The sequence below is a fragment of the Neofelis nebulosa genome, chromosome 6, assembly GCF_028018385.1.
Source record: "Neofelis nebulosa isolate mNeoNeb1 chromosome 6, mNeoNeb1.pri, whole genome shotgun sequence".
Lineage (NCBI taxonomy): Eukaryota > Metazoa > Chordata > Mammalia > Carnivora > Felidae > Neofelis > Neofelis nebulosa.
In genome coordinates this window covers 50,764,390-50,786,682 of record NC_080787.1, presented here as the reverse complement: position 1 = coordinate 50,786,682, position 22,293 = coordinate 50,764,390, and the positions used below count along the sequence as shown (strand labels likewise).

Genomic DNA, 22,293 nt, shown 5'->3' with positions numbered 1-22,293 from the left:
TGAATGGATAAAGAAAATATGGTAAATATACACAATGGAATAGTATTTAGTCATTAATAAGAAGGAAATCTCGCCATTTGCAAAAACATGAATGGACTTTGAGGGTATTACACCAAGTGAAATAAGTCAGACAAAAATTACAAATACCATGTTATCTTATTTATATGTAGAATCTAAAATATATTTTTTTAAATGAACCACAGGTTGGTGGTTGCCTAAGGCAGGGCTAGGGGAGGACACAACTAACTGGTGAAAGGGGTGAAAGGTGCAATTTTTTAGTTGTAAAATGAATAGGTCATGAGGATATAATGCACAGCATAGTTACTATAGCTAATAATACTGTATTGCTTATTTGAAATCAGCTAAGACAGTGGATCTTGAAAGTTCTTACCACAAGAAAACAAAAATGTGTCACTATGTATGATGACAAACTTACTATGGTAATCATTTTGCAGCATACAATTATCAAATAACTACATTGTACACCTGAAACAAACAATGGTGTCAATTACACAATCAATCAATCAACCAATCAATAGTATTCCTGGTGAATAAATACCTAACAAAATGTTAATTGAATTTATGATTCAATTTATTAGAAACAAATATAATTTTAACAAGGCTTGTCACATACTTTTCATATTACACACTAAAATACATTCTAGAGAAAGAATTTAAATGTCATAATAAAAAAACAATAAATGTACACATGATGAATATGTGCCATTAAAATGGGGAAGATGAGGGGCGCCTGGGTGGCGCAGTCGGTTAAGCGTCCGACTTCAGCCAGGTCACGATCTCGCGGTCCGTGAGTTCGAGCCCCGCGTCAGGCTCTGGGCTGATGGCTCGGAGCCTGGAGCCTGTTTCCGATTCTGTGTCTCCCTCTCTCTCTGCCCCTCCCCCGTTCATGCTCTGTCTCTCTCTGTCCCAAAAATAAATAAAAAATGTTGAAAAAAAAAAAAATGGGGAAGATGTTAGGGTGCTTGGGTGGCTCAGTCAGTTAAGCATCTAACTCTTGATTTCAGCTCAGGTCATGATTTCATGACTTTGAACCCTGCATCAGGCTCTGTGCTGACAGTGCAGAGCGTGCTTGGGATTCTCTCTCTACCTCTACCTCTGCCCCTACCCTACTTGCTCTCTCTCTCAAAATAAATAAATAAACTTAAAAAAAAATTTTTTTTAATCGGGAAGATGTTTATAAGTATAAAGGTAATGGAAGAAGTCACAAAAGAGGGGAATATTATATTTGACCATGTGAAAGCTCAAGGTATAATTACTAAAAAAAAAAAAAAAAAAAAAACAAGAACACAAAAGGAAAAACAAAAAATAAAAAGTATGTAAAACTAAGAAAAAAAATTTTCTCTGCAAATACTAAAAAGGTTAGATACCTTGCATATATAAATCATTCAAACAAACAATAAAAGCTGGACAAATACTCAAAGATAGCAATAGAAAATTCACAAAAGAAGTATTTTAAGACAGTAAAATGTGAAAAGTTCAACTGCAATGATCATTGGTTTAATTAATATTTGTTGAAGACCGGCACGTTCCAGACCTGTGATGACAACATCATGTCAGTATTCCACTCTTGTGAAACAGGCATTAAGCAGACCAACAAAAACCTATGTAGTATGCCAAGCGACAATAAGAAACAGAAAGCATTGACTTTTGAAGAGGGAAGGATTGTTATCCAACATGGTGTAAACAGAGTAGACATCCCAAATAAGGTGTGTGCCTGTTATCAATTTCTTGCCTCTCAGCTCTAAGTCCATCATCCTTTGCTCTCCACTGTGCTACTCTACCTCATCCCAGTCTGTTCCTTCCTGGGGTGCTCTGCCTCAGACTGAAAAGTAGACAGATATTGCTTTTTTTATTACTATTATTTCACATTTATATAGCGTGATATCCTTTATTTATCTCTCATTCTTAAAGCAAATGACAAATCTACTTTTCAAGGATGGAATCTTGCTGTTACTGAGAATATCTTCAATGTTATATTTCAACTCCAAAAACAGAAATGTTCCATACAATAGCAGCAAATACTGTGGTTTTTAAGGTGATTGCACTAATGCAGGTGCATTCATTTGGTTACGCTTGCCATAAAATGAAATTACTGCCTGTGACATCTCGTGATTCAAAAAGTTGGAGACTCAAGCCATTTACATGACTTCTGGTGATAACTCTTTTAAGGCTGTCCAAAAGCAAATTAGCTGATGTACGATGCTATTTACTGAAAGAAAAAAAGAAAAGCAAGAAGAAAAAGAAACATCCTTCACTGTCTTTCATTCATTGCATCAATTATGTACACAAAGCAGCATCTTTATCATTTGGTCTCTCCAGACAAAATACATTTTCTCTCTGTAGGTCATTCTGACCACTTCAAATGTTGCTATCATCAACATCTCTTGCTTCAGTTTTTACTCACATATCTGCTTCTGAATGGGGCAAATCATCAGGCAAAGAAGCCAACCAACTGTGTCATCTCAATGACTCATTGTAGATGCTTTTGAAACATCTTAACTATTTCAAGGCATTAGCATTTCTTCACCTTCCTTGTAATTCTCAAGGTCTCTCTTGATGGAGTCCTATGCATTAGTACAAAAAGCAGCTTAAGATCTTCTAGCTTTCTCTTCTCATTTTATATTCCCAGGACTCCATATCAAAATATTTAAGAGGTCTGGGGCACCTGGGTGACTTAGTTCAGCGTCCTTCTCTTGATCTCAGCTCAGGTCTTGATCTCAGGATTGGTCCTGATTTCCAAGCCTCATGTTGGGCTCTGTGCTGGGCATGAAGCCTCCTTAAAAATTACGTACATACATACATACATACATACATAAATAAAGTCTATGAAGTCTAAGAAATTAATAAGGATAGACATATTGAGTTTTCTCAGCTTATTCTTGTGACCAAACTGTATAGGATGAAACTGTTTATTGTCCTAACTTTCTGCAGGGCAGATGATAAGATCATCACATTGGAACTGGTTGCTTAACATCTTCCAACTATTTTTTTATTGTAAGTATAGGCCTGATGCTTAGGCCTTCCTGAATATTTTCATCTGTACACTCCTTGATGTACTGCCTCAGAGGGAGTGGAGGGGCACTCACTGGCTCTGGTTCACCCATTGTGGAACAGCCTAAACCCCAGCTCTCTGTTTACACTGGTAGGGGCCTTGGCCTCCCTGCCAACATCTAACTCTGGCCTCCTCTTCCAAAAAGAAGCCACTGGTGTTTTTAAAAATTCCTTTCTTTTACTCACATCCCACCTCTAGTCTATCAGTAAATCATGTTGGCTTTCCCTGCAAAATCATTCTCAGTTTAATCCATTTTCTTCCATTTCCACTGCTATAAACCTACAAGAAGCCATTATCATCTCATGGCCTGTCACTGAAATAAACCTCTACCTGGTCTCTGCTTTCATCCTTGTCCTCCACCTCCTGATTCATTCTTTATATGGCAGTTGATGAGGGAGTATCCCCCATCCCAACCCTGCCATGGAATATGTGTGATATTCCTTGGACACTCCTGGCTACCCAAGAACAAAGAAAAGGGGTTTAGTTGCTTGCCAGGGTGATGTGGGAAACTTAGGCAAATGAAAAATTAATTCCCTTACTGCTGATAGCCCACTGGCAAGTCCTTGAAACCAGCAGAGTGACCGCTCTCTAAAAGCCCAGTTGCCTCAATGAGGACACTTTGCTAGGGACAAAAGAGAATCTTAGCTTAACATAATCCCAACCTCGAGGATCCTGTAAGTCTACTTCCTTTATCTCAACTACCCCAAGATACAGGCTGGCAATCATACTGCAAGCTTATGGCCCCCTGATATACATCTGAAGGGTCTCATGACTGAGGTTTTATTAAATGGTAATAAACGGCATTTCCCTACCAACAGCTAGCCCCTCAATGTCCTAGAAACCTTGCTTCCAAAATACCTTAGAGACTTACTCTATCTCTGACCCCCTCCCAATCTGGGGGTTTATAATGAGTTAACCTGTCATGACCCCAGTGTAGCTCCTCCTGCCCATGGGTCCTGACCCCATGCTTTAATGAAAGCACCTTTTTACACCAAAGACTTATTTAAGAATTCCTTCTTGGCTGTCGGCTCCAGACCATCCCACCATCACCCCAAAACTTCATCTGCAGTTATACCTCAAATTAGTTAATATCATGCTATTCCACTTTCAACAGTCTCTCTTATTTTATAGAATAAATCAAGCCTTTCTTCTTTCCTTCATCTACCATGCTTTCTTCCTCTAGCTTAGGTCTGAGCATAATGACCAAAGCCCAGAATAAAAATATTTTATTGCAACTTAAATCAGTTAGGCATTTTATTCAAATTATAGCAGCATTTTTTTCATGGAATTCTAAATATCCAAACAATAAAGCTTCATGAGATCAAGAATGAGAGGTAAATTTGAAAAGGCTTGTTAAAAGTGTCAGCCATTAAATTTCTGAATAATCACATTTTATAGTAATCAAATTATTAACTTGGAATTATTTCAATAATTGCAAAGAATTTCAATAATTATTTGAACTTTAAGAAGATACAGTATGTATCAGGGCAGGTAGTGCTGGGAATAGGAAAGTGATATGTGCTCAAGAGTAGACAGTGCATTGTTCCAAAATATCACTTTCTCAGTGTATATTTGCCTTCTTTTTGGCCTTTCCCCTTTTTCCCTTTAGTTCTTTTCCTCATATATTTTTCCTTTTCTTTGTTACTTAATGACAGGATTGTGACAATAGAGTCTCAAGCTTTTGTCACTAAATTTAGTCACTCCTCCAATAGTTATGGCTTCCTTACTCTGTGCCAAGCACTGCCTGGGAGCAGGGCCCATGTGGTTTATAAGCAGTCTTTTGAATGATGTCAGGCACATATGGACCACCATATTCATCAATTCATTCATGAATTAATTTGATCAGTAATAATTGCTGATTATAGAAGTCTCTTTAAACTTAAAAAATAATTGCTAATTCTGTATTAGTAATTATTATTATTTTTATTTTAAAGAGATTTCTGTCTACGTGAAAGTAGCTTAATAAATCTTGTTGCTATGACCAAGCATCATCTCTTACTGGTTTTTAGTTTACCTGCAGAACTGGAAGTTTCAGATGAAAGTAAGGAGTAGCAATTTATGATCACGGGGAATGGGGCACCACCAGGTAGGAGGTTTATAGTCTTAGGGTCAGGGGGCACCATGGGTATACATAGAAAAATGAATGACATGCAATTGTTGGGTTAATGCCAATAGGAGAGGCAAAAGAGTGTCAGCTCTCACTCATCCTAGTCCTCCACCTCTCCTTTATTCCCCCAACTATCTATCTTTATCTCGACCTCTATGCAATTCCATGTCTCTCATTTTTCTCTTCTGTCAGCCCAAGGCAAAGCTTGGAATTATTGTCAACTCACCTAGATACCTTCTTGTTTAACATTTATTATATTGCTTTTTTTTTAAATTTTTAACCTTTATTTATTATTGAGAGACAGAGAGACACAGAGCATGAGCAAGGGAGGGGTAGAGAGAGGGCAAGACACAGAATCTGAAGTAGGCTCCAGGCTCTGAGCTGTCAGCACAGAGCCCGACGCGGGCTCAAACTCACAAACTGTGAGATCATGACCTGAGCTGAAGGCAGTCGCCTAACCCACTGAGCCACCCAGGTGCCCCTATTTTATTGCTTTTTAACTTCAGGCAATTAACCAAAGGACAATTTACAAAAAAATATAAAGACTATAGAAACAATAGGGCAAATTCCTACTGTCACAATTTTTTTTTTCATTCTCTTCTAGGCTTTTTGCACTCGATTTCCCTTTCCTTTCTATAATGTGAATTCTCTCCCTGCAACTTTCTTGTCAAAGCATTACACAAGTGTAAAAATAAACAAATTGTTTAAAGATTGCAAGTCTCAACTCCAGATGTACAATTTGGCATCCAGACTGAGGTAAATTCAACCCTGGGAAGCAATCATGTTTTAAACTTCTTTGTATCTCATGTTAGGGAGTTAGGAGTTTATAATATTTTCTAGAAGGAACCTCAAAAGAAGATGGAGGTCAGGGGTCTCCCAGCTTTGTATAGAACCAAATTATCTTAGCAATATGGAACATAGTGGGGTGCCCAGGTGGCTTAGTAGGTTAAGCATCTGACTCTTAATTTCAGCTCAAGTCATGGGGACTGGGACTCTCAGATCATGGGATTGGGATTTTCTCTCTCTCTCCTTCTCTCTCTGCCCCTCTCCCACTCTCTCTCTCTCTCTCTCAAAATAAATAAATAAACATTTTTAAAAAGAATAAGGAATATAGGTATGTCACTTAACTCCTCAGTTTTTTCATACTTAAATAAATAGGGTTTGGACTTCATAATTAATATAATAGTCACAGGTTGGGGAAGAAAATTATTCTTATTCTCTCAGGGTTCTTCTAGCTAGTCTAAGAATTGACATGAGACAGATTAATAGCAATAAAGAACAAAATTTAATTATATGTACACAGAGGCCTAATAATGGAATTGAGACCTAAAGAAATGGCCAAGGCATGCAGTTTTGATATATTTTAGACCAAGAAACAATAAATCTGTGAGAAACTGACAGAGCAAAGGTGACTTATGTTGGGAGCTTGGACTGGCAAAAAATCTAAATAGCATTTGAGCTGCAGTAGTAAATTAGTACAAGTACATGGTTTATCAATATGGGCTTCTCAACTCTGAATTCTCTATCTACGTGATAAGGATGTCTCTTTATCTCTGGTACTGGAATAGTTCCTTTGACATGGAGATTTATCTTCTGCTTTTTGGAGACAAAGGGGCTGTCAGAGTGTTCTTTCTTCTGGTACTGGCTGTTTCTTCAGTATCTTTTAATTCAGAATATCAATATGCCAAGTGATGCCCTTGGGGGCTGCTCGCCTGTGGCCGCTACATACATGATGCTCTCATCATCTACTAAGATGAAAACTGACTCCACGCAGCATTGCCCAGATCAGCCTTAAAAGCAACAGTCAACCCTGGACAACATTATAAAAAAGGAGCTATTTATATGTAGTGTTTTGTTTTGTTTTGTTTTGTTTTTTAACCAGTACTCTCTGTATCATTTCAGCTGTGTATAAATCTTTCCCTCTAATATCTGACATTTAGGGGTTTTGTATTACAAGGGATAAAACATGAAACCACTTTACAATATAACCTAATATCCTCTATAAAGAAGCCAACAATATCCACTTACACTAACAGTTTTGGTACTATGTTTCCTCTACATTTTACATTTATTTGCATTTTATTTCTTCCTTCTCTCCTTTTCTATGTCACTAGACATTAATTGAACCGATGCTATAAGACAGACAGTATGGTATGTGCTGTGAACACGAGGATAAATGAAATGGTTTCTGCCCTAATAGTGCTTGTATCCTTTAAGAAAGACAGGGTTGTTATCAGTTAATGATAATAAAATGTGAAGGAAAAACAGAGTGGGGGGTGTGTCTAGAAACATAGAGGGTGGGGGTTACTAACTATCTAGGAATCCTGGAGAGGTTTCACAAAGAACACCACATTTAATACTGAAGGGTATGAGAGACATTGTTTACCAGTCAAAGAAAGATTGTGTTCTAAGGAGTTAAGGAAGCATTGCCATCAGGGATAAATAAAACAGACTTGATGAGTTTAAAACAAAGTTTTTAAAAAATTTTTTTAAACGTTTATTTATTTTTGAGACAGAGAGAGACAGAGCATGAACGGGGGAGAGGCAGAGAGAGAGGGAGACACAGAATCGGAAGCAGGCTCCAGGCTCTGAGCCATCAGCCCAGAGGCTGACACAGGGCTCGAACTCAAGGACCATGAATGGTGACCTGAGCTGAAGTTGGACACTTAACCGACTGAGCCACCCGGGCGCCCCTAAAACAAAGTTTTTAATACTTGCTGCCAAAGGGACTGCCTGCTGGTCTCCCAACATTATAGGGCCAAATATAAGTTGGATGTATATATCCTTGGTTGAAGAAATCTTAAAAATTTGAAGGTAGAAATTACTATGAGAAATTTGAGGAGTAATCAATCGCTTGGGGCAGTGATTGGGCAGACTAATTAAGGAAAGGACTGATAAAAAAGGCCAGAGTCACCAGGCTCAACCCCTCCCTGGGGACTCAAACCATTTGCACAAGAATAGGTAAAATGGTCGGGGGTGGAGAAAATAAGTTTCCAGGACTCCTTGACCACAGAAGTCCCAGGAACTGTGGTCTCAAAGCCCATTGGGGAAGCCCTGACTAGAACTATAATTAGACTGATTGGTTGATAAGATTATGAAAATAAGAATGTTTAAGCAAGTTTTATATAAGGAAGTTGTGTCTCCTTTGCGTGCATGTATTAAGGGAATGGATATTCTGTTATACTGGGGAACAATCCCCTGACCTAGTATTGTAAAACCAAAACTTGTTGAAGTCCTAAAGGAAGACACATTTAGGAATGTAAGGTTTGATGGAATTAAGATAAATGTTTGCAGAAGAATTGACAAGTTTGAACTGGCTTTATGTGAAGTGGTTGTATATCTTCTACCTTATTATATTATGGAGATGGAGACTGTATCTGACTGGAGAATATTTCCCCCATCTAGTATTATAAAACAGAAGACATGTAAATTAGCCCTTCAAATGACGTTTATTGGACATGCTAAATGAAAATGAGTAAGATTACCCAAGCCCACACAGTGTGGAATAATACCTGGAACAAGGGTAGATACAAATTCTCTGTGTGATAGCTTTATATGGAACCTCAACATTAATTTAGAACAAATGCCCATGAGCACCTTCCAGGGATGGCCACTGGGGCTTTGAATTAGAGAATTTCCACTTGAGTGGCATTTACTACCTTGCTATCAGGCATTAATGGAAGCTACCCCAATGACTGAAAACGAAAGCAATTTTGAAATCTGAAATAGCCACGTCTAGGATGATGTTGGAGAAACGCTCTAATGGGGATGGCAGTACCCAGAAAAGTTCCATAATAATATGGAAATCGTTTATACATAATCTTGCTGTGAGGAGAATGCAAGAGAGATACTCGTGGGCAGGAAGCTTCTTTTCTCCAGGATGGACTCTGGAACTGTGTGAGAGGAACTTCTGGATTCTTTTGTTGCTTAGGCAATATTTATAAGAGCTCTGGACTGACTGACGAAGAGCTTCTTTGTTTGTGGCTGGCAGTTCCCAAGTGAATGAACAACAACATCTTGTTTGTAAATCCACCACTCTGATTGAAGAAGGTAAGAAAGGTCAGCTTGGTGTGCTGTTTTCCTAGTGGTGATAGAAGGACTGAACACTGGGAAAAGACCATATGTTTGGGTTTTTACTGACTCATGGGCAGTGGTCAGTGGGATGGCCATATGGCTGGGCAGAGGGGCAATGGAAACCTGGCCTATTAAAGGGATGACCTTATGGAGCATGGCTCTATGGAAATTAGTGGAGTGTGTTAAAGCAGGACAGGTGGATGCCTATTAGAAGAACTACTTTCTAGGTTTGGAAAGTGACTGGAATTGACAGCAGATATCCAACATGCTCCCCTGAGGCAGCAATGTGGGTCCTTGAAATAAGTGGATATGGGGGTATGGCAGTAGTACAGAGATGGGCTAAATCTAATTAGAGTCCTCTTGCTTCCCTGAGACACCACATGGCAATAAGAACTGTTCTGTCTAACAAGAGAGGCAGAGACTGCAGATGGCTATGTGTCAGATTCCCTTGTGGGAAGGCCCTGATCATAGCTGGTGAATCAGACTGCTACTGGTAGCCTTGAGGGCTACAAATGGATTTTGACAGGAATAGATACTGGCTTAACGTTGGGCTTTGCTGACCCAGTGGACAGAGACACATGCTCAGAGTACAATAAAAGAACCAAACAAAAGATATCACACCAGTTGTAATGGCCAACTGTCATTTCCTTAGACCAAAGACCACACTTTACAGTCCATGAAATCCAACAATAGACAAAGAGCTATCCTCCACAGAGTGGTAGTTAGAGAATTGGAGTAAGCAATTAAAACACTGCTTGTCTAAAATAAGAGATACCAACAAAGTGCTGGTTTACACACCTTCACAAGTTGTGCGCTCACTAAAAAGTACCCCACCGGATTTGATTTTTTTCTGGTAGATCTGGGGAGGTACGGGTGGGGAAGGATGCTAGTATGACAATGCAAATCTTTCCAAAGCTGGGAGGACTCCAGTATAACAATCATAGTTTTTAAATCTTCTTCCCCACATCACCTCAACATTTTCCCCCACTACCTCATGTATTGGTCACAGGACCAGGGTTGCAACCACAAATGTTGGAAACAGGGATGATTCATAAGAAAGAAATGAGTATGGGGTTATGTAATGAGGGAAATTTATTATTACATTAACACCTTGGAAGAGGTTCAGAGCAAGAGATGATATTTTCCTTTAACTTGATGATACCAGACGCCTGAAAGGGTAAGCCATATTATGACTGAGACCACTTTTGCTTTTGGAACCTGACAAGGTGGAATGGAAGCCTGCAAACCTGAGTGGTCTTGCCCTAGGCATTTCCATAAGATATGATGATGAACTGGAATAGTGATTAATGACTGAATGAGATTCTAGTAATATGCCAGTATCTTTTGGGTTTTATGACTGTTTTTGCTCTAAGGGATCTTTTCTCAAAGACTAGGAGGTGGACTGTGGTATTCTGATTTATAATAAGAAATATGTATTTGATATTCAACCTCTCCCTGGCACAGGTCTGCTCAAACCCTTGGAATTTCTGAAGGGATGAGAGAAATTCATGTATCTTGTTGTGTTAATGAGGTGACTTTGGGACTACACCTAAGGATAGGGGCTGCTGCTAATGGAGTTATGTGATTAAAAGGTTGGAACTTTCAGTCTCACACCCAACCTCCAGGAAGGGAGAAGGAGATGGCCATTCTCCTCCAGGAGAAGGAATGGCCATTGCTTTTATCAACCATCCCTATGTAACAAAAGCTCCACGAAACCCCAAAAAGACAGGGTTCAGAGAGCTTCTCAGTTGATGAGCTTGTGGCACACTCAGAGAGCATGGAAACTCCCTGTCCTTCCCTCATACCTTGCCCTATGCAGATCTTACATATGACTGTTCCTGAGTTATATCCTTCTATAATAAACAGGCAATCTGATGAGTAAAATGTTTCCCTGAATTCTGTGAGCTGTTGTAGCAAATAAATTGAATCTGTGGAGGGAGTCCTTGGAACATTCAATCTACAACTGGTGGTCAGAGAAAGGTGCTAACATGGGCTTCCATTCAGCATTTGAAGTGAAAGGTAGTCTTGTGTCACTGAGTCCATAATCTGTGGAATCTGATGCAATCTCCTGTAGATAGGGTCAGAACGGAGTTGAATTGTAGGACACCCAGCTAATGTTCAAGAATTGCTTATTGGTGTGAAAACCCCACCACCATATTGGAATTGGGTGCAGAACACTTAAACTGCTTAGATGTTGGTCACTTCATTAGATTTTCCCTGAAATATTTCCCCACCCCAACCCTGCCAATCTCTCTCTCTGTCTCTCTCTGTCTCTCTCTGTCTCTCTCTGTCTCTCTCTCTCTCACACACACACACACACACTTGCACACAAACACATCTCTCATTCTTTTAACCCTTACTTACTTGCTATTACTATTATTGCTAAATTATATAATAAAATGTTTTGTTTGTTAATTGTCTTTCCCACCAAAAGTACCATGAGGAGATCATCTCTGTTTTAGTTCACATTACATCCTGAGCACCTTGGCTTATGAGCAGTTTCTGAAAGAATGAATGAGGGAATGAATGGATGAATAAATTTATTGCATTCAAATCTCCTTCCATGACTTTCTAAAGATCATGGAAAAAGTAGGTTTATATTTGCACAAAACTAATAAAAACAGTTCTCCATTTTGCCTTTAAATTACCTTTATATATGTTCAATAATAAGCCCCAGCTTTAGTAAATATGCACTGAAATACAAGACTTGTACATATACTCCTGTGATAAGATAACTGAAATACAAATGCACAGAAAAGTAGAAGTCTCACTAGCTTTTTTATTATGCATCTTCTCAACCAATAGATCCTAAAGCTACCAGATTATACATAGTTTGGGGAGTATTTTTAATACTAAGGACAGATCCTCACACAAAATGGTGGCAAACAACTAATGATTAATATTTTTAGATACCATATAATGAAGTTATATGAATAAACCATAGGTAGTTAAATTATTATTCAACTTAGTCACCCTTCCACATGATTTTTGTCTTTTTATTTTAACGTAAATATAGCTGAAAATGCTAGACTGACCAATTTTTGGTTCAGTTTGTTTCTAACCAAAATAATCATTGCATCCATATGTGAATGAATAAATGAATAAAAATGGATCCAAGTTTCCATTATGTATTGATACATCAATCCAAAATTAATCCTAGATCTCCAAAGCACTCTCTTATGTGTTTTGTCAGGACCACTAAAAATGTGTGGAGTAGATAAAATAAAAACTAACGTCTACTAACAAACTACTTTGCACCAATCGCTATAGTAGACCACTCTTATTTTATCTGTACAATGTAAGTATCAACTTACTAATGATAAATTGAAGCTCAGAAAATTATCTAACTTGCTCAAGTTGTTCAAAAGTTGTTATTTTAAAAGAGTTCTAATTCCAGAGGTCTTTCCTCTTTATAAGGTTATCATGATTTGTCAGAAGGGAAAATAGTGCACAAACTAGAGAAATGACTTATCCTGAATGACAAGAAGGGTCAGTAATAAAATGAACAGACATTTGCTTTTCCCCATTGAGTTTAATTCTTTATCCATATGTGTACAAAAATTTCATACTTAGCTATCTTATATAGGACATAAACTTTGAATAGTTTTTCTAATAGCATTCCCCTATAAATGCAATGACCCACATTTATAAGATGGTTGGGGTTACGTATTCATCATGTCACAAGAGAAGTCTAGAACTTGTAGAACTAGATTCCACTAGATTCTAGAACTTGGTAAGTAGAACTTGTAGAATTTAGTTTCATCTTTATATTCTAAAACTCAGAGCTGGGGCGCCTGGGTGGCTCAGTCGGTTGAGCGTCCGACTTCAGCTCAGGTCACGATCTCGCGGTCCGCGAGTTCGAGCCCCGCGTCGGGCTCTGGGCTGATGATGGCCCAGAGCCTGGAGCCTGCTTCCGATTCTGTGTCTCCCTCTCTCTCTGCCCCTCCCCCGTTCATGCTGTGTCAAAAATAAATAAATGTAAAAAAAAAATTTTTTTTTAATAAAAAATAAAACTCAGAGCTAAGTAGCCCCCTAACAAAGCACATTCTCTCACCATCCTCAGATTCTAGCAAAGAGGAAAGTTAGTATTTGTAGAGCAAGGGAATTTTAATTGAGCATTTTATTTTTTTTAGGATGGTCCAGCAAGGGACAGAATGGTTGGCTTTACTTGAATATTACTAAAGAGTGTCCCTGGTAATACTAAGCATTACCAAATCAATCTGCCATCATGGTTATAGCCAAAGATAAAAAATACAAAAGTCATCTGAGATGGAAGAGATCAGAAAAAGATCAATTCTTCCTCAATCCCAAGATGTGCAGAGGCATACCTCTCTAATTACCTCACAAGGGACTCAGAACCATTAACCATCTTCCCCTCCAAACACTGCCCCCTCACTCCCTATTCTGCCCTCACCAAACAGGTAGGAACAAAGGGAAAAGACAAGATGTAAGCACAACCTTTGCTCCTATGGCATTATCATTGTAAACAGTATGAGAAGAGAAGATTCTCAACTATGCTTTAAAAAACTTAACAAATATTTTGAAAAGAATTCAATGTCACTGTAATGCTGTTTTTATTTTACACGCAGTTTCAAATTAGGAATCTCTTCTGCTAAATATAGTTTCATAAGTGGAAAATGATCAGTTCTTACTAACTTTCCAGAGGATCCAAAGGAATTTTATACTGAAATAAAGATAACATGAATAACATCTCTATAGATGATTAGAGCTAATATTGGAATCATAACAAGGAAAATATTAGTCAAATGTTTCATCAAATTTATTGTTTAAATAATTCTAGTGGTAATACATGGAGGTTTAGGGAAGAATATAAATTTTATTTTCTTCAAAAAGAATAAAAATTATTTCCTTCAAATTGTATACTGAATTTATTTTGCTATTTCATTTTTTTCTAGGAAGATTATTTAAAAGACTATTTTTATTTTTATTTAATATTTATTTGTTTGTTTGCTTATTTATTTATTTATATTTGGGAGAGAGAGAGAGCACATGAGTTGAGGAGAGCGGCAGACGGACAGTGAAAGAGAGAGAGGGAGAGAGAGAGTCCCAAGCAGGCTCCACGTTCAGTATAGAACCTGAAGTGGGGCTCCATCCACCACCCTGGGATCATGACATGAGCTAAAATCAAGAGTCAGATGCTCAACCAACTGAACCACCCAGGCACTGCAAAGATATATTTATTTTTAAAGGATAAGATTAAGGTCATTATATATTCAAAATTATAAATATACTAAGATACTAAGTATACTTTTTACTTATATACTTAGTATATAAATATACTAAGATACTAAGTATCTAAGATACTAAGATACTTTTTTTTAAGTATTCTTTTTTTTTTTTAGTTTTATTTATTTATTTTGAGAGTGAGAGAGACACTAAGATACTTCTTTGTGGTACACATCAAAATCAAATTTTTTAAAAAAATTTTAATGTTTATTTGAGAGATAGAGAGACAGAGCACGAGGTGAGGGAGGGTTTGAGAGAAAGGGAGACACAGAATCCCAAGCAAGCCCCAGGCTCTGAGCTGTCAGCACAGAGCCTGATGCGGCTTGAACTCATAAACCGTGAGATCATGACCTGAGCCAAAGTCAGATGCTTAACCAACTGAGCCACCCAGGCACCCTTCAAAATCAAAATTCTTATAGTAAAACACAATTCTGTCAACTAAACAAATAACCTTGGGAGAAAAACAAAAGCATTAAAAAAAAAAAATAGGCAACAACATCATAAAACCTTCACAAAGAAGCTGACATATTTTAGAGTTAGTTATAATTTTCTGTTATATTTGTGGTAATGAATATACTTTCATGGGTCATGTAGAGTTTTAACAATGAAATTAAAAGATGTTCTTTAAAAGCAACTAGATTTCATAAATGTTTTCACATTTGGGACAGTATAATCTGAACACTGAAGGTTTTGATACCACATTTATGAGTGAAATGCACAACACAGTAATTATATTAAAAATATCTGAGTTGCAGAAGTGATGATCCACTCCAGTTCAAAATCCCAATATTACAATGCCCCCCAAAACATAGTTATTCTGTTGAGTTCAATTTTTTGTTATACAAACTGTGCTTTTACTTAAAGAGACTTGCAGGGGGAAAAAATGAAAGCAGAAAGAAAAAGAACATGGGAAAGGAAGAAAAAAATAGCCAGAACTAAACATTTCTTTTATTGAAATGAAAACATTTTTTAAATGAGTTGTCATGATGATGTGTCACAGATGAACAGTGAACCGTGAAACCATCCCAACAGGATCTTAAAATATTCAAATTTAAAATGGTGGTACCAGAAATTTTTTTTTTGTTTTTAATTAGGAAAGCCAACCTAGATGCAAAATTCATATTGCAAAATTCTTTTTAATTTTTGATTTCCCTATCCCCTGCATTGCTGGCACTGATGGTTTTTCCTAAGGTGAGACAGTGGTTTGTTGAAAGATTTTGTTTGCTCTGGAAAAATTCTAAACTGAAAGAGCTGAGTGAGAGCAGCAGCGGCTCCCCTGGCATTACCTTGGGTTATAAAGTGAAGGAGACATTAATGCAAGCCCTGAAAGGTGCTGGAAGCAGAGTAGTCATTAATAAAAATTATGTCCAGAAAGTGACAGAAGGTGCTTTATTTTCCAGCCTGAGACAGGAGAATAGTTAGAAGGAAGAGGTGGTGAATTAATTATTTGCAAATGCTAGATGCTATATGTCATGTTAAGTACTTTAATGTTATGTTTGTGATCACAAGGTATCTCATAACCTTCATTAATGTTGAAGTCATAGTGAGGAAATAACTTTTTTATTATTTTGTATGTTTATTGATTTATTCTTAGAGAGAGAGAGCATGAACAGGGGAGGGGTAGACAGAGAGGGAGAGAGAGAGAAAGAGAGAGAGAGAGAGAACAGGGGAGGGGCAGAAAGAGAATCCCAAGCAGGCCCCGCATTGTCAGTGCAGAGCCCAACGGGGTACTCAAACTCAGGAACTGTGAGATCTTGACATGAGCTGAAGTCAGATGCTTAACTGACTGAGCCACCCAGGCACCCCAGAGGAAATAATTTTTTAAATTGTGGCAAAATATACATAACATAAAACTTAACACTTTAGTCATTTTTAGGTATACAATTCGGCAGCATTAAATTACATTCACATTGTTGTACAATCAGCACCAGCATCCAGTTCCACAACTTTTTTCAGTTTTTTTGCAAGCTGAAACTTTATAACCATTAAACAATAACTCTCTATTCTCCTTCTCCCGGCTTTTCCAACCATCATTCTATTTTTTGTCTTTTATGTATTTGACCACTCAATGTACCTCCTATAAATGGAATCATACAACATCTGTCCTTTTGTGTCTGGCTTATTTCACTCAGCATGTTGTCCTCAAGGTTCATCCATGCTGTAGCATCTATCAGAATTTCATTCTTTTTTAAGGTTATAGTCATTTTGTTTATCCATTCATCCATGCGTGGCTATTTGGTTGCTTCTTCTCCCTTCTGGTATTGTGAATAATGCTGCCATGAACATTAATACACAAATATTTGTTCTAGTCCCTGCTTTCAGTTATTTTGGGTTTATACCCAGAAGTAGAATTTATGGTTTGTATGATAACAATATATTTATCCTCTTAATTTTCAACTTAAATTGGAGGTAACTGTAGATTTTCCTTGGTTGAGAAAAGATCAGTTCATGAATATCCATTCACTAGTCCTAAGTCTCACAAATGGACTTTTAAAATATCAATGAATAGTACAGACAAGACTCCTTTATATGCCAGGTCTGTGCTCACTGTCTGATTTTTACCGGACAGAAATTATTAGGAGCATTTCATTTTTCCACATCACTCTCCTATTTTTTCCCAAATACTTGACTCTCTATTTATTTATTTATTTATTTATTTATTTATTTATAATTTTTGAGATAGAGTGCAAGCAGGGAGGGGCAGAGAGAGAGGGAGAAAGAGAATTCCAGAGTCTGATGTGGGCTCGAATCCACAAACTGTGTGAGATCATGACCTGAGCTGTAATCAAGAGCTGGATGCTTAACCAACTGAGCCACCAAGGCACCCCTTGACTCCTCTTTAATAGCAGCTACAATCCAAAAGAAAATGCTCAAAAAAAAAAATAAAACTTTCCATTGTGATGATATTCCATTTACCTACCTAACAGTACAGAAGATGATATAGATCTATTTTTCTGAGACAATACCATCTATCATTCCATTAATGATGATTCAGTTACATTGTAACTGAAGAGGTCTGTCATCAACATACTCATGAATCAATAATGTCTGCAGTTCTCTGTCTAAATATTAAATAATAGCTCCACATGTTTACCTATTTGTATAATAGGTGAATTTTGTTACAGGACTGGAAATTAGATAATGAGTCGGTATACTTCAAGGCACAGAATTTTTCCAAAGTTATAAGTATCCTGAAGCTAGGTAAGGTACATCAAGGTTTTTAAATATCTTTTATTTGTCTTCAAGATTTAAGTTCTAAGGTCTTTTATCTTTTCCATTAATGAGAAATAAAAATTCCTTTTGAGCTAGTTTTCAAAGATTTTAACTGTCTTTTATATCCCTTCTGATCTCTATGACCCAACAATATATTAAAATAATGTTTTTAGTTTCCTTATTAGTGTAAAAATAATGCACAGTAGTTTTAGAAAATTTGGAAAATAGAAAAGTGTAAAGAATCACATTGATAAATTATACACAATTTTAGAGTGCAGAAAAGCTCTCAACGAGCAAAAAACCTCCAAAGGGAAAACTGATCTTTGTGGGTGAAAAGTTGTTAAAAGGAACAGTGTTTTGGATTAATTGAATGCACTTGAGTCTCTGTTTATAGTATATATTTGTAAATTTCTCATTTCTTCCTGCTGACTGCCTTTATCCACTGGTGCCCTGATAAAAAGTAGTCATTATAAGCCACGATATTCTTTTTTTAATGTTTATTGATTGATTTTGAGAGAAAGACAGAGGGAAAACATGAGTGGGGAAGGGGCAGAGAGAGAGAGAGAGAGAGAGAGAGAGAGAGAATTCCAAGCAGGCTCTATGCTCAGTGCAAGCCTGACACAGGGGCTTGATCTCATGACTATGAGATCATGACCTGAACCAAAATCAAGAGTCCATCACTTAATCGACTGAGCCACCCACACACTCCTATACACCACAATATTCTTTAAAAACTATCTTTATCATGTATATTCAACATCAAGAAATACGTTGCTTAAAATGTCTTTTATTAAAATGGTTGGCTAGTTCATGATGGGCAGTGGCCATAAACTAGAGGCAAGTATCAGAACACCTTCAGTGCAATGACATTCTGTTGGTAAATGGCATCATCTCCATACTAGCAGCATTTACAGAGTCACTAACGTGAGAAAGAATCAAATTACAACAGAGCCAAGAATCAAGAAGTCATGGAAAGTTAAGAGTGTCAGACCAAAGTGTCCTAATAAATGGGTCAAGTAGTTAAAGATTAAGTGAGCTAATCTTTAAAGCTGGGAACTAAGATAAAAAATGAAATCATGTAAGGATATTTAACCTGAGGCTTCCATTTAGTACATGTAAAATTGGATTTGGATTGGATCAGAGAGAAATACTCTTAGGCTGGTGGTATTACATCAGGCAGAAGTCACTGTAAATAGAGAGACTGCCCTAGCCAAAAGCACAATCCAATGCCAGTTTGACAGGGAGTTCCCACAGAAACTCAAACATGAACAGAAATTGCTAAGTTATTACACCCAGACAACACCAGCTGATTATGCTTTTCTCACATGCAAAATGGTTGAGAAATGAATACTGAATGCAAAAACTCTTTAAAATGTTGATAAGTAGCCACTTAATCTCTTGTTTAGCTTAAAGTGACTTTTTTCCCCCGAGACGTGTGTGTTTATAGATATGCAATCTCATGATTCTGACTGGTAAAAATGCCCTAAATCCACTGACAGATCCAAAAACCCATTGCAGTTTGGTCAGGAGATCCTAATGTGAATGTGTATTTCCTACACACATTCTTAAATTTATTAAGGAGGAGCAAAATCACATGCTGTAGCTTTTCTTTCAATATGTAAGAAGGCTTCAGTGAATGTTTTGAGTGAATAGTGAGATTAAAGAACAGTACAGAGAAGATATGGAACCATCAAGGTGTTTAGTTGCAAACTACAGAAACTAAATTTTTTCTAAGGAGAAAATGGATTCATTGGAAGAGTACCAAGCAGCTCACAAAATTAACTAATGGCTGGAGACTTAAAGGTCAGGAAACAAGCCCCATCAAAGCAAGTTGATTCACGGGCAGAGGACACCTTGGGAACATCCTAGTTATTCTGGTTAGAAAACCACCATTATTGCTGTTCACAAATAGCCTCCAGGGTGTCGCTTCCCATACATTTTGCATAACTGTCCCCAAATTCTCTAAATTCCAGATATGAGGATTCAATTGATGGTTCCCAGGCTTAAACTGACAAAGGGGGGTTGGCGAGAATTTGAAATATCCATCCCAACTTGCGTTTCCACAGTGAGAACCAAGGTCTTTAAAAATTCCCTCAAAATAGTCTTGGATGTTCATGGCCAAAAATGACAATAAGAGAAATAGTTACATTTATGTGTCCATATTATGTCCCAGACTTTGTTTTGAGTCTTTCATATGCACTACATTTTGAATCCTCATTATAACTTTTTTTATGTCTCTGTGAAGTAATTATTATCTGCATTTGTTAGAAAACAAAACTAATCATAGAATTTGACTTACCCAAGTTCATATACCAAGTACACATTGTACCTGGGATAAGAAGCCAGGCAGGCTGGATTCAAGGTCTGCATACTAAGAACTAATCTATATTACTACATGCCCCAAAACGCTTTCAAACATCTCCTTTCCCAGCTGGTTGTAATGCCTAAAGTTTCAAAGCATAGTTTTTATCCTTTGGGCTGTAATCTTCTAATAAGAATTTTTAGTGATCCTTTATTAATATATCAAAATGTCTCGTTCATCTATAGTATGAAATATTTCTTAACATCTCAAGAAATAAAGAGGGGGCAGCTGGGTGGTTCAGTTGATTGATCAACTTTGACTCAGGTTCATGAGTTTGAGCCCTATATGGGGCTCACTGCTGTCAGCACAGATCCTACTTTGGATCCTCTGTCACCCTCTCTTTCTTCCCCTCCCCTTCTTGTTCTCTCTCTCTCTCTCTCTCTCTCTCTCTCGCTCACTCAAAAATAAATACTTAAAAAAAAATAAAGGAGAATACTGTCAATGGTATTATAATAGTGTTGTATGGTGACAGATGAGAGTTATACTGGTGCTGAACACCACATAACATACAGAGTTGTTGAATCACTAGGTTGTATACCTGAAACTAATGTACTATTGTGTGCCAATTATGCTTCAGTTAAAAATAAAATTAAAAAATAAAGAGGTAAAACTCATACTTCAAGACATATGGTTTTTTGTTTGTTTTCTTTTGTTTTTATGGTTAAGTTTTTAATCAAAGAGTATTGGGGTGTTTGGGTGACTCAGTCAGTTGAGCATCCAATGCTTGATTTCAGCTCAAGTCGTGGCATTGAGCCCTGTGTGGAGCTGCATGCTGAACATGGAAACTGCTTAAGATTCTCTCTCTCCCCCTCTGCCCCTCTATCCTGCTCTCACTCTCTCTCTCAAATTAAAGAAAAAAGTATTATATTGTGATGGTGATATTAAGAAATGTAAATATAAAAGCACTTATATATATAAAGGAGGCCAGAAAGATGAACATGAAACTATTGATATGGGAGTGGGGGTGAACAGGTAGGTGTTCATTTTTACTTTATGTAGTTCCATGCAGTATGGATCATTTTCAAAAGGGCAAATTTGTTTATAGCTTTTATAATTTAAAAATTAAAATATATAATATAAATATATAATATAAATGTACATACATATATACATATACAATAGTTTATATTTCTATGAAGGGAAGCACTTTTTCTAGGATGTGATAATACATGAAAGACTAGGTAGAAGAGACCCAAGATTGGTTGGTGAGTCAAAGAAAAAGAACAACAGTTTCAGAGTCAGACAGACTTGCATTTTAATTTGGGTCCTGGAATTTTCTAAATGGTATTAGACTTCAGAAGTCATTTTGTTTTTTGGTTTTTCTATTTGTACAATGATAATAAGAAACAAACCTACCTTGTTGGAATGTTTTAAGGATTATAATTAGCTTGTGTAAAGAGCCTGGCAGGTATCAGGTGCCAGTAGATGTTAAAAAGGCCACCAAACACTTACTCTAAAGACGCATTAGTGCCTGAAGCTCGGCAAGCTGAGACACGTTGATAAAATGTGGTGGGGAGAGAGACCGAGTTCTGGAAGGGAAAAAAAAAAAAAAAGAAAGAAAAAGGCCTGTTGTATTTTTGGGGAAGATCTTCGGTTTCAACTTTATCTTTGAAAAACAGCTTGCTCAAGGCCATGCCTGGTTTCTATGACTTCCCTTTCATTTAAGCTGTATACTCCCTTGGGCCCAACGGCCAGCATACTAATAGGGTGATCTCCCTGGAACCCAGATGCAAATTTCTGTCCCCTGTCTTCCTCCTCTATCTCCTCCTTCTCTTTTGTTCTTTATATTAATTTTGTACAGTGGGATAGCAGCTACCACACTCATTTTATTAATGACTTTAGGGAAACATGTTTGGGATCTAATCCTTTCTTGGCAAGACTGTGGAGAATGAATATTTTTAAACATTAAAACTCTTCTCTACCTTAACCAAGTAACGGTGGTTAACATCATCAGTAATAAAAACATATCAATATCATGTACTCTATGATATAATAGGATGAGAAGAGCATTTCCTCTCTGTAGTAGTTAACCCTAAAGCCCATAACCCCAAGCTAATCATGAGCAAACATCAGAAAAACCCAAGTTGAAGAGCATCCTACAAAAGAGCTGACCAGTGCTCCTCAAAACCATCAAGGTCAAGCGAGACAAGGAGCAACTGAGAAACTGTCACAGATTGCAGGAGACCGAGAAACCATGACGACTAAATGCAACATGGA

At 37.3% G+C, this 22,293-nt stretch overlaps 1 pseudogene; it reads right to left on the bottom strand.

Moving 5' to 3' along the window:
- Positions 1-2,272: 2,272 nt before the first annotated feature.
- On the bottom strand, positions 2,273-3,125 carry LOC131515408 (mediator of RNA polymerase II transcription subunit 7-like; annotated as a pseudogene).
- Positions 3,126-22,293: the final 19,168 nt, after the last annotated feature.